The following is an 11,840-nucleotide window of genomic DNA, read 5'->3' on the forward strand; positions in this document are numbered from 1 at the left end:
TAGAGAAGACAGGAGATGAGGCAAACAAGGCCCCAAAGAACAGGCAATTCACAAAGTAACAGCCAATAAACATATGAAAGGATGTTCAACCCCACTAGAATGCAAAGAAATGCAAATTAAGCAACAATGAGATACCATATTTGGCCTATCAAATTAGCAGGGATTAAAAATTTAAAAACCCTCGCTGCCGCCTAGGGTTTGTGAGGCCAGCTATTACTCACTGCTGGGCGGGGCCCTGAGCCTCAGCAAATTACCAGGGCCTTGGGAGGAGATTGGAAAAGCTTTTTTTTTGAAAGGGCATATTGTGTAACTCAGAAACCCTATTTTTAGGTATTTATCCTAAAGAAATCATTGTGGAAGTGAGTGAAAACTCATGCCCTCCATGTCCTGGGTGTTACTTATAAAAGCAAATAACTGTGTTGAATGAATGGAGAGAGGTTTCAAATTGTGTAATGGAGATTTCAGAGACTGGGCATTAACATTTCTGAATCCTCAAAGGCTGGAGGCAAGAGACCAAAAGAGTAGTTTTAAAAAAACTGCTGCGGTACCCAGGTCAGGTCTCTAAGGGGAGCCGCTAAAATTTGTCCTGTGACCAGACGGTGCCTTTGTTTGGCTTTGAACATTCAAGCTGGCCTCTTGGTCATGCAGATGTACCTCAAGTACCTATTCTTTGTCTTGGGGAGGCCCTGACTCCATATGCAGATGCTGTAAGCAGCGATGTTAAGCATTCTGTTTAATAATGTAAAAGGCTGTCTTCGTGGTGGGCTTGGGGGCATCCTCACAGACTCTCTTGTGATGTTAAATGATTTTCAGCTTGCTCCTGCTAGGCTTTGCAGTAGCAAGGGGGCAGGTGGGGCGGGGGGGGGGGGTCACTGACAACCCTGGCATGAGAATAGAAAGGACAGAAGAAAAGAGCTGTGGGTTTGAGGCGCCTAGGTTCCCAGGCCTGAGGCAGAAGTCTGTTTTAAAGACTGTGACCGCCAGCAGTGAGCCCTGGGAAAGGGCAGGGATTCAGAGGAAAGCAGGTCATTGTGGCGATTGCAATTTCTTGGATCAACATTGCTCTGAAGGAAGGTCTGTGCTCAAGAGGATTTTAGGTGGTTCATGGAAGAGAAAAGGATGGAAGACTTGCTTAGGACGAAGTGCAGGCTAAAAAGGAGAGGGGCGTGCTGATAGAAAGGCCGACACTCCGAGCATGTGTGAGGGCAGGTGGAAAGTATATTCAACAAGTCTAGGAGGTCGTTTGGAAACATTCCTGTGTGCAAGCCGGGAGCCACCAGCAGGTGAGTAAATTAGCTTCAGCTGGCTTTTGGAAATTACCAGCCATGCTGTGGCCTGCATGTGGCCCCAAGGAGCCTGATAAGGCTACAGAAACACTGAGGGAGAAGGACAAAGGGTGCTAGAAGGGAACAGGGACACCCTCCAGCATTAGCTGGAGATGTAGTCAATAAGTGGTAAGTGTCAGGATGGGTACCTCTGAGGCAGGAGGCTAAGTGCCTTTGCTCTGGAAGCACAGGTGGACTCTCAGACTTAGGGCCATTTCTATTTTAAGAGGACTGTGAACAGCTGAAGGATTTGGAAATGCCCAGGTCATAAATGCACAGGCGATCAGCCAGGTGGTTAAGCAGCCATTCTAAACACTGGCTGGAAAGGATTTCTTCTGAAGAGTGGCAGAATGGCAATGAGATACTAGGAGGTACACACACACACACACACACACACACACACACACACACACACACACACGGGAGGGAGGGAAGGAGGGAGACAGAGAGAGACAGAGAGACAGAGAGACAGACAGAGACAGAGAGACAACGACAGAGAGACAGAGGAGAAAGAGAGACAGAGACAGAGAGAGATAGAGAGACAGAGAGAGAACAAAATAGTATGTGTGCATACCCAGACTATTGGTCATCAATGAGGTAACCAAGAAAGAGACCTAAGAAAGGTGCTATGTTTGAATCAAGAAATATTGTGGTGTGAGTATTCATGACCCCTCAAAATTAATGATGGGACTAAGTACGAGTAGTGGTAATAGCACCATGGAGGGAAGCATGAGTGCCTACCTGTTACTGAACTTAGGGGGTCCACAGTCTGTGCTTCAGACAAGCCTGTTTTAGCTACCTGTCCTCAAAAAGCCAATTAAAGGACCCAAATGACCAGAAAAAAGCATATACAGGAGTCTTAGCTGATATGGGCTCATGGGAAGAGGGACAAACACATCCAGTGACTCCCCCAAGTCTGCCTTTGAGGGACCTGACTTGAGGGTGGTGTTTAAAAAGAAAACAAGGGCTATTCATAGCTAAATAGTCTGGTGAGGAACTAGATAGGGAGTCTCAGCTTCTAAAGTCCTGGAAGGTCCCGTGACCTTGCTCCTGGAACAAGCTCCTCCTCCTCCAGATGGCTCCTGCCATTTGATTTCCCAGTGAGAGATTTCAGAGGAAATACTAATTTCTAGACACCCATTTTAAATATTCTGATAGTCAAAGAGAGGAGCACAAATGTGTCTTTAGAATAGTTTTCATTCCGGACTAGCCAGGCTGTACCTAGAGACCACAGATAGCTCTAGATTCCTCTTTCCAACATGTGAGCCCTGTTGGCAGTCTCCAATCAGACTGCAACTTTCTTAGTCCTCCTGTCTTGGACTGTTGGCCCGCAGGTGTGTGACAAATGCATTGTGCTCGTTTCTGAGCTGTCCAGTCTTCTAGCGGTCTGAACTAAGATGAGATCAGGAAAGTATCCATTTGCCAGCCCACTTTCTTATTTGGCTTTGTTTTCTTGCTGGTGGGGGGGGCAATACTAGAACCCAGAGAACAGTCAGAAGTGGATTGCAGCCATCTACACATGGGAGATATAACAAGGCTCTGTTCTCACTGAGGCAGCTGACAGGAAAAGAAGAGCCTAGAAACCATGAGATGCAAGAACCTGAGAGACTTGATGACAGATTGGATGAGGGTAAGGCAGGGAGGCACCCAGGTATCTGGTGAAGCTTGGGCTATGTGTGGAACAGGTGGTCTGGAGAACAGATATATCTAGCCTCAGGCACAGTTGTCCCAGGGCCATGCCAAGGACAGGGCACAAACCCCTGAGCACTCTTACAGCTCTGGGAGCAGTCAAGAGACAAGTTTTCCACTGCCAAGGAAGACGGCTTCAGGAAAGACCTCGGATTGGCTGGCTTTGCTGAGTGAGGACATATCTTCTCAGTTACTAGGGAGGCCTAGGTGGGCAGATCCTTTGAGCACTGGGGTTCCAGAACAGCCTGGAAAACTGGGCAAGATCTTGTCTCTCAAACACAGAACAAAAGAAAACCCAACAAAACAGGATGGTGATTGACTGAAAGAACGTGCATGCTCTTCTCTGACAAGCAAGCTGCACCTATGATCCAATGACAAGGATCTGGATACCACACTGACTGCTCTGGTAATCTAAGAGAAGGCCTGACCTCATGTAGACCTTGACCCATACAACGTCGCTAATGTGTGTGTCCAGGGAGAAAGAAGGCTATTTAGATGTTCAAGTTAAAGCCTAACTGTGCATATAGGCATGTGTGTATGCATATATGTGTATATCACTCAGATTCTCCAGTTTCCCAATTGCCAATCTGTCTCTTCTCCATTTCTAAGGCCACTGCCCAAGTCTGCACTCAATGTCTGTCACAGGACCCCTTGTCCTACTTCTGGGTCTGAAGCTTCAAACTCTTTTGGGTGCCAGTGCTATCTCCAGGACATGAGTACATACCAGGTATGTGTAGTGACTCAGAGTTCTGTCACTTTCTAGCTTGGTGGCTTGAGTGAGTCCCCCACCCCCAATCCTTGTCTGGCCTACAGTTGCTCTGGGACCAAATGAGTTAATACTGGGAAGGCAACTAGAACCGGGGCTAACAAGGTCTGCCTGACTTCTAACTATGTCATTGCTCCACTTAAGACTCCAGCTTTTCTTTCTTGACCTTTCACTACCCGCCCCTCCCTCATCTCCCAGGATGATGAGTAGGGTCTTGGAAATGCCAAATGTCTGGTCACTTTGAGTGCGAGAGTGTTGGACGCAATTTGTTTCTTGTATGTTTCCTGTTGTCTGGGATTGCCTCTTTATTATAGACGAGGAAGCTAAGTTTCTGTGAAATCAGCACAACTGGAATGAGGCCAGGCTGCGATGCTCCTGGGGTTCTGTGGTCAAGACAGCATGAGAAGAGCCTGGTGAAAGGTTGGTGGCACCCAATTCCAACTCATTGATGCACTGGCCTCACCATATGGTTTCTCAATACTCGTTGTTCCTTCCCTGAGCCTCAGTTCCCTCAGCTGTATCATGAAAGACTTGGCTTCAGAAGACCCCAAGGGCACCCTTATCAGTAAGTATCCGGTACCATCTTGCCTGCCTTCACCCTATACTGCCTCTCCTGAGATTGGCCCCTGGGAGGACAAATGGCAGTGGAGAGCAGGGCCAGGGAGAGGTGACAGTCCTGGAGGCAGAGGCAGAGGACTCATTAGGCGTTAATGAACTGCAGTCAAGCATATTGATCACCTCTCCAATCATTTCCTCCTAATTCAGTCCTCAGGGTCAACAGGCCTCTGTCTTTCCTGGGCTTTGTGCCCATGCTCTCTCTGAGCAGTCAAGGGCTCTTGGAAGGGCTGCCAGGCCCACAGAGCATGCGCAGGAGGAGAAGTGCTAAAGTGTGAGCCCCAGCTCCGGCTTGCTGCCCCGTCCACCCTGTAGTGGTGTAGCCAGTGCCAGTCTCATGGGCATGCTGCCAGAGAGGTCTGCAGGGCTCTCCACATTGGGTTAAATGTCATGCTGTCCCACCTTGAAATTCTTTGAAATTCTCTCTCTCTCTCTCTCTCTCTCTCTCTCTCTCTCTCTCTCTCTCTCTCTGTCTCTCACCCCCCAAAGTTTCCTATTTTTATTTGCACCTAGCCTTACACAGGCTAGCCTGTAAGCTATACAATCGGCGTCTACCTGAGCACATAACAGAAGCCCTACTTCATTTCTCTTTCCTGTAAATGTAAACAACACATTGAGAATGTCCCCTAATCTCTTGAACCAGCCCTTGCACTACATAGGGGACAGCTCCCTTATCTGGCAATCCTCAAGAGATCTTTGCAGCACTTTTGCCCTTCAGTACTTGCACTGAATGAGCCAAGCCCTGTGCCACTTTCCTTGCCTGTCCATCAAGACAGCTCAGGCAATAGGCCATTGTCTAAGAGTTGTAAGAATTCAGACAATTCTAAGGCAATCATGAGTTTGTGGGGCACTGCAGTACATGGCTTTCTTTCCAGGCCTCAGAAGGCAGAGGCAGGGGAATCTCTGTGTGTTCAAGGCCACCCTGTGCTACACAGTTCTAGGCTCTGTCAAAAGAAAGAACAGGAGACATTGCCTCCTGCTCTGGTTTACATGGGAAGTTCCCCACCCCCAGCCCCACACTGGCACATATTCTTCAGCTGATGAGGGCTTTTTGGGGTCTGTTGGAACGTCTAGAAGATGGGGCCTAGGGACAGGACCTGAAAGGTTGTTCTGGGTACCTAGCTCTTACTCCCATCTGTTTCTGGGTCCACAGGATGTGTGCAGGTTGTGCTGCATGCTACAGCCAAGGAAGAGGAGCTCTCAAGGCCAGTGCAGGACATTCTTCAAGCACGGCTTTTGGAATTTAGAATTTGCGGCCGGAAGCTAAACCCCACAGCTCTTGGCATTCTTTTCTACTGAGCCCAAGAGCCTAGGCCTGTGCTTGCACACTCTCCCTCTGAGGGTCAATAGCAACGGAGCCATCCCTGACCCCCCACTGCCCTTGGGGGTGAGGTTCCTTCAGCCTCCCTCAGATGCTGCAACTGGCTGCCAAGACTGGCTAGTGTGTGCACGGGTGGCAGAGGGCCCAGATATCCCCTGCTTTGCTCCCTCAGGCTGTCGCTGTTCCCTGGGGCCCAATTAAGCCAGTGCTTTGTCCCTGGGCAGCAGAGGCGGGTGTCCCTGGCACTCTTCAGCTTCACACTCCATCTCTTCATCAGCTGTCGCCAGACAGCCCACATAATGTGGGGATTTCATGCTCAATATTCTTGATGAAAGTGGAACATCAAAACCTCAGCGGGGTGGACACATGGAGACTAAGTGAGGCTCTCGCCCAAAGAGCTATCATCTCAGCAAAGGAGTCAGGAAAGCTCCTCTACCAGGCGGCCACGAACTCTTCTCGTCATTAGTGCTGCTGTCTTTTATTGGCTTCCCTGCATCCGGGTAGAAAGAATGTTAGCCCTTGCTTTTGCACATGTGTGTCTGAGTGTGGACTCCCTTGGCTGATAGCAATCTCTGCCTCTTGTCATACTAAATATTGATCGGCGCTGTTGGGAGACGCCAAGGCTTTAATCTTCTGGCTGCCGCTCCCTGAACACTGATGTGGGTGTTGGGTTGGGGAAGAAGATCATATTATTTCTTCATACACCTGTTTTGCCACTTGCTTCGCTCCTGCACAACACTTGGGCTATTAATGCCACGGGAAATCGGCTTTCCTGTAATGTCACTTTCTCTCTTCACTTTTCTGGTGTGCCAACCCCAGGCAGTCACCACCCACACAGCGCCTTAGGGCCCAGGCAAAGGATATAGGGGATTTCAGTCTTTTTTTATTTTTTGATTCTCCATTCATTCAGTAATTGTGTTATCAAATACTCAGGAAGTGTCTACTGCAGGACAAGCCCAGGGCTAGGTTCCATGAGTGAACAGATCCGTAGGGCAGAGTTTGATACCCACTCAGAGGTCCCAGATAAACAGAAACTGATCTTGTGACAGTGTCATCAGCGTGTGTCAGGAAAGTAGAGCAGCTATGCAGGTGATCCAGCAGGTGAAGCAGCTGCCTGATTCTTCCCTGGAAGAAGTGATCTTGAGTCTGGGTTTTGGAGCACACACTTTGAAACAAATGAATAGCCCTTAGAGGAGAGTACTGTCTATTGCTAGTTAAAGCCCTGTTTTACCACTGATCTCCATGACCTGGGATTAGGTCATAGGCCCCATCTGGCTTTCATCTGTATTTTTCAAGATTGAGTGTGTGTGTGTGTGTGTGTGTGTGTGTGTGTGTGTGTGTGTGTGTTTATATGTGTACATGTGGGTGCCTGTGGAAGCCAAAAGTAGTTGGATCTCTTGGAGCAGGACTTAGAGATGGTTGTGAGCCATCCATCATGTGAGCTGGGAACTGAACTATGCTTGTCCACAAGAGCTGCAAGCACTCTTTACCACATACTCATCTCTCTAGCTCATCTGTCTTAAAATGAAACATCCTGGCATGGCCAAGTGGTGCACCTCTGTAATCCCAACCCTTGAGAGACTGAAGCAAGAGGACTATGAAACAAGAGTTCAAAGACAGCCTGTACTACATAGTGAGAGATATTTTCAGAGAGAGTGGGGAGGGGAGGGGAGGAAAGAAGGTAGGGTGGAAGAGAGGAAGGAAGGAGGAGTGGGGCAAGAGGATGGCTTCAAGTCCTAGGCCAGCCTCCACTGTATGTTGTGCTCTAGGCCAGAGTAGGGCTACAGTGTTAAACAAAACAAACAAAAAACGCTCTTTGTGGTGACACACACCTTTAGTCTCAGTACTCAAGAAGCAGGAGTGTCTCTGTGAGTTTGAGGCCAGCCAGGTGTATGTAGTGAATTCCAGTATAGCTAGGACTAAATAGAGCTTCTGTCTCAGAAAGAAAAGTGGGGAGAATTTACTATAGGACATAGGGTTTCCTGGGTGGAAAGTGTCTGTAATAATAGAAAAATGAGCCAGGGCCCAGAGCATTGCGACATTGACAGGAAGCTTCAGAAAGGAGTACAAACCTGCCAGTACTGGACTTCTGTCTGAAGTGGAAGGAGAAAGGAAAGTGCCTAAATTGTCCTGGGCAAAAGAGGAGGCGTTTTCATTTGTGGGATGGATGGCATGAGACCTCTGGGACGATCCAGTAAAGGGGGTCTCCAAATCTCAGCCCAGGAGCCCACCCAGGGTGTGGCAGGTTTATAAAGAAACTGACTCAGCAGGTGGGGCGATTGCTTAGACTGGCTTAAAGCCTAGCTCCTCCTCCGAGGAGCTGGCAGACCTTGAACAAACCGCTCAATCTTCAGTTTTTCACACTCTAAAATGGAGATAATGACAGCACTGATGTCACCGAGGTTGCAATGAGGTAATCAATGGAGGGGACTTGGCCAGCATCTACCAAATGCCCCCATGTCATTGCTACTAATGGCTGAGGTCACAGAGTCACTGAATAGCAGAGCTATAATTCCAACTGAGGTTGGCTCAAAAAGCCGCCCCTTTGGTGGCCCCTGTGTCCTCTTGTCTCCTGCCTGCTTGCTGGCATGGCCACTCAGCATCTCTCTGGAGCTATACTGAGCTAAGTGTCAGCTGGGACACTGGCTCCTTTCTGCTCACAGAGCTCACGAAGCCAGCTGCTGGGTTTCAGTGCTGATTGGTAAATGCTCCTATGGAGAGCAGAACACAAGGCCCTCGGTACCCAGCCAACCATCAGTATTGCTGGGAGAAGGGAGTCAGGTTTTTCAAAACAGCTCTGATAGCTCCCACCCAATGCACACTCTACCCATCTCCCCTCCTAAACAAAGCCCTAGTTTTACCCATGACGGAACTGTCTAGCTTAAAGGCAGTTTCCTGGCCTTTTCTATGACTACACGTGATTCAATTCTGCCCAATGAGATAGAAAAGGAAATGTCACATAAGACTTGTGGGGTAGCTGCTTAAAAGAAAGGTGATTGAGTTTGGGTGTATTCTTTTGCTCCTTTCTGTCATGCAGAATGGTGCTGTGGCAACTGAACCTCCAGCAGCTGAAGTGGGGATTGGGACAGTGGGCTAGAAAGATAGAAATCTTGGCGGTCGCAGTGTCACGTCCCTAAACTTTCTTCTCCCAGGCATGTTGCATGTGAGATTGCAAACCCTGTAACGTGTTTGTTGAGACAGGGTCTCTCTGTGGCTCTAGCAGGATGTTGAAATCAGAGAGACACACATGTCTTTGCAAGTCTCCCTGAGTGCTGGGATTAAAGGTGTGCACTGCCACACTGGACCAACACACACACACACACACACACACACACACACACACACACACACACACACACTTTCAGACACTATCACTATATAGCCCTGGCTATCCTAGAACCAGCTATGTAGACCAGGCTGGCTTCTAACTCACTATGTAAGCAAGAGCTCCCACTGTCTTTGCCTCCAGAGTACTAGGATGAAAGGCTCCAGGTTGACTCAAACCCTGTGTTTTAATATGGTTCAGTTCCCTATTCTGAATTCAGTTCTGATCTGACTCAGAAAAATTTACAGGGAAGAAATGATTTGGATGGGCTCTTGGGATGAGTAATTCTGTGAAGTGTTAACATCCATTAAAGGCATGGGGGTTCAAAATATATGGCAGATGACAGCATTTGCAAGGGTAACCAAGAAGATAAACCACTCATTTGATACCATGGGTCTCAGCCATAATGGATTCCTGACAGTTTTTCGGTAGCTCTGTGGACTGACAGCCTCAGTTTGTTAACTAACTTTTCCTTGTTGCTGTTTTACTAAATCAAGATAAATGTTATTTTCCCTTTTGCTGATGAGAAAACCAAGGAATATGGAGGTTTGCTGGTCTGTCCTAGGTTACTTAGCTGGTAATGGCTGAGCTGGGATTTGAACACAGGTGGGCCTGAGTCCATTGTCTTTTTGCTGAATCTGCAGTATGGATCACCAGGAGGAGTGACTGAAGCACAACGTTCTGGGTGCCACTCCAGCCCCTCAGATTCAGTGGGGTTGGGGTGCAGTCTAAAGCTTGCACTTCTGATTATCTGTGGTGCGAAGTGCAGAGAGCTGGTGCTGCTGCTCTGCAGGGGTGCTTGGGAAACCACTGGGTCGCCACATTAACAGAGGACAGAAGTCTCCTTGTAGCAGACTCAGTGTGGAGGCACTGTGACTTAGCATAGGCCTGCATCTTCAAAGGTATTGAGCCATCTCTTATCAGCCCCTGCTAGGCTGGGTTGGGTGGCTGAGCTGAGACCAGACTGGGTAAGAATGCAGATCATCCCACACTAAGAGGCAGCTGCCAGCTCCGGCTACAACACAAACAGACACAACCCTTAGTCCCCCTGCTGGATTTCATTGGCTCCTTGGCTCCTGGCTTCCAGAGGGCTACTGCTGGCCCACCAGGAAGGAGGAACAGGATAAAGAACATTTTTTTATAGACCAGGAACGAATCTGTATCTCGCTGCTAAGCTCTAACCAGATGTGAAAGACTCCATAAGTTCCCAAGAGGTTGCCCGAACTGAAGATCCTAGCATAAATATTTCCCTGCACCTCTATGGAAACTTCGTTATTTTAAAATGCATCTTGCTGGTGAGCGCTTGGTGGTAGGTCACTTCCAGGGTATGGATTCCTTAGTGGTAAGTAACTGAAAATGCCGCTGGGGCTGGAGAGATAGCCCAGTGGTTGAAACTACTGGCTTTCAGAGAGCCTGGGTTCAGCTCCCAGGACTCATGTGTTGACTCACAAGCATCTGTAATCCTAGTTCCAAGGGATTCAATGCCTTCTTCTGACCTTCGAGGTCATCGGGCATGCATATGACGAACGGACACACATTCACTGGAAAAATTCATACGTGTAAAATAAATGAATATTTAAAAGTGGTAGGGATGGAGCTGGGAGTGGGTCACTGACTTGCCGGAGGGTCACTATATAAGGAGAAAGAAAAGACAAGGCAAAGTGGAGGGATGCAGATGGCAGCAGCAAAGGTGTGGGAGGTGGAAAAACACATGAGGCAGATGCACACCAGAGCTATGACAAGGCGATAATGGGATGTCTGAGTGGTCCTATCTTTCTCCACTGCCTCTCTTTCTAGAACCACCTTTGAGCCTGGCCTTGTCATGTTCAGCTAGAGTAGTGCCTAGAGTCAGCATCTTCCGATGTGATGATGGTGGAGTTGAGATGGGGGGCGGGGTGGGAGGGGGGTCAGGAGGAACAGCAAGGAAGGCCCTCAGGTCCTAGAAGAAACTGCAGCTTTGGAGCAACTCTGCATGGGCAAAAGATCCACAGACGCTATCCGACTCGACCCCCAGCTCAGAGTTGGGGCAGCTCCTGTGTCACCAGTGAATGGTGGGTGCAGACCCTAGGGGCACTGGCAAAGGCAGGGGAAGGCCTGTCTAGTTCAGCCAGGCCCAACCAGTCAGTGGCTGCGGTAAGTTGGGGTAAGTTGGTTTGTTGAGTCTGCCTGCTGGGCTCAAGGACTTTGTTTTTCGTAATTGTCTTTTGTCTGCTGAACAAGGGAGGTGAGGGGGCATCGGGGCAGGTGGGACGTAGCTTGGCAGGCCCGCGGAGGACAGGAGACCTCCCTGCAGCTTCTAGCCAGCCTCATTCCTGGCTCCTGGCTCCTGGCGTAGCATCCCAACTCCAGCCTCACGCCACTGGGACCCCAGAGGCTGTGGAGTCTCCTCTCTGGGTCCAGATAGAGGTGGGCCAGGCCTGGAGGCCGCCCCACCGCACCCTGGCTGGCTCTCAGCCCTCTCTCCCCACACACCTCTCCTTCTCGCTTGCTCTCAGAAGCTGAGAGTCTTTTGATAAATGCCGCCCGGCTGGGCGCCTGAGGAAGGCCTGCCGCTCCTGGGAGGAGCCTGTCGACATCCGACACTGGGAGAAGGATGGCCCTGCCAGGGAGCAGGGTGGGGGCGGGGGCTGCAGCCCAATTCCCCACAGAACAAAAAGATTTCTCTCTCCCTTGCACCAGCTGCTGAGTCCCCAGCCTCGTCTCGATCATTTTTCAAATTGCAATAAATTAGCGTTTTCTGGAGCAGGAAAACCACACGGAGAGGCCTAATTACCAAATTTGGGGATGGCCTCAAGCCCC

At 49.3% G+C, this 11,840-nt stretch overlaps 1 long non-coding RNA gene across 1 annotated transcript; it reads left to right on the forward strand.

Moving 5' to 3' along the window:
- The first annotated feature begins 4,098 nt into the window (after positions 1–4,098).
- LOC120099284 (uncharacterized) lies at positions 4,099–9,576 on the forward strand. The gene is made up of 2 exons (XR_005498353.2): positions 4,099–4,345; positions 5,549–9,576. It is a non-coding gene; the product is annotated as an uncharacterized LOC120099284 (long non-coding RNA).
- Positions 9,577–11,840: the final 2,264 nt, after the last annotated feature.

Source organism: Rattus norvegicus, chromosome X (genome assembly GCF_036323735.1).
Source record: "Rattus norvegicus strain BN/NHsdMcwi chromosome X, GRCr8, whole genome shotgun sequence".
Classification (NCBI taxonomy): domain Eukaryota; kingdom Metazoa; phylum Chordata; class Mammalia; order Rodentia; family Muridae; genus Rattus; species Rattus norvegicus.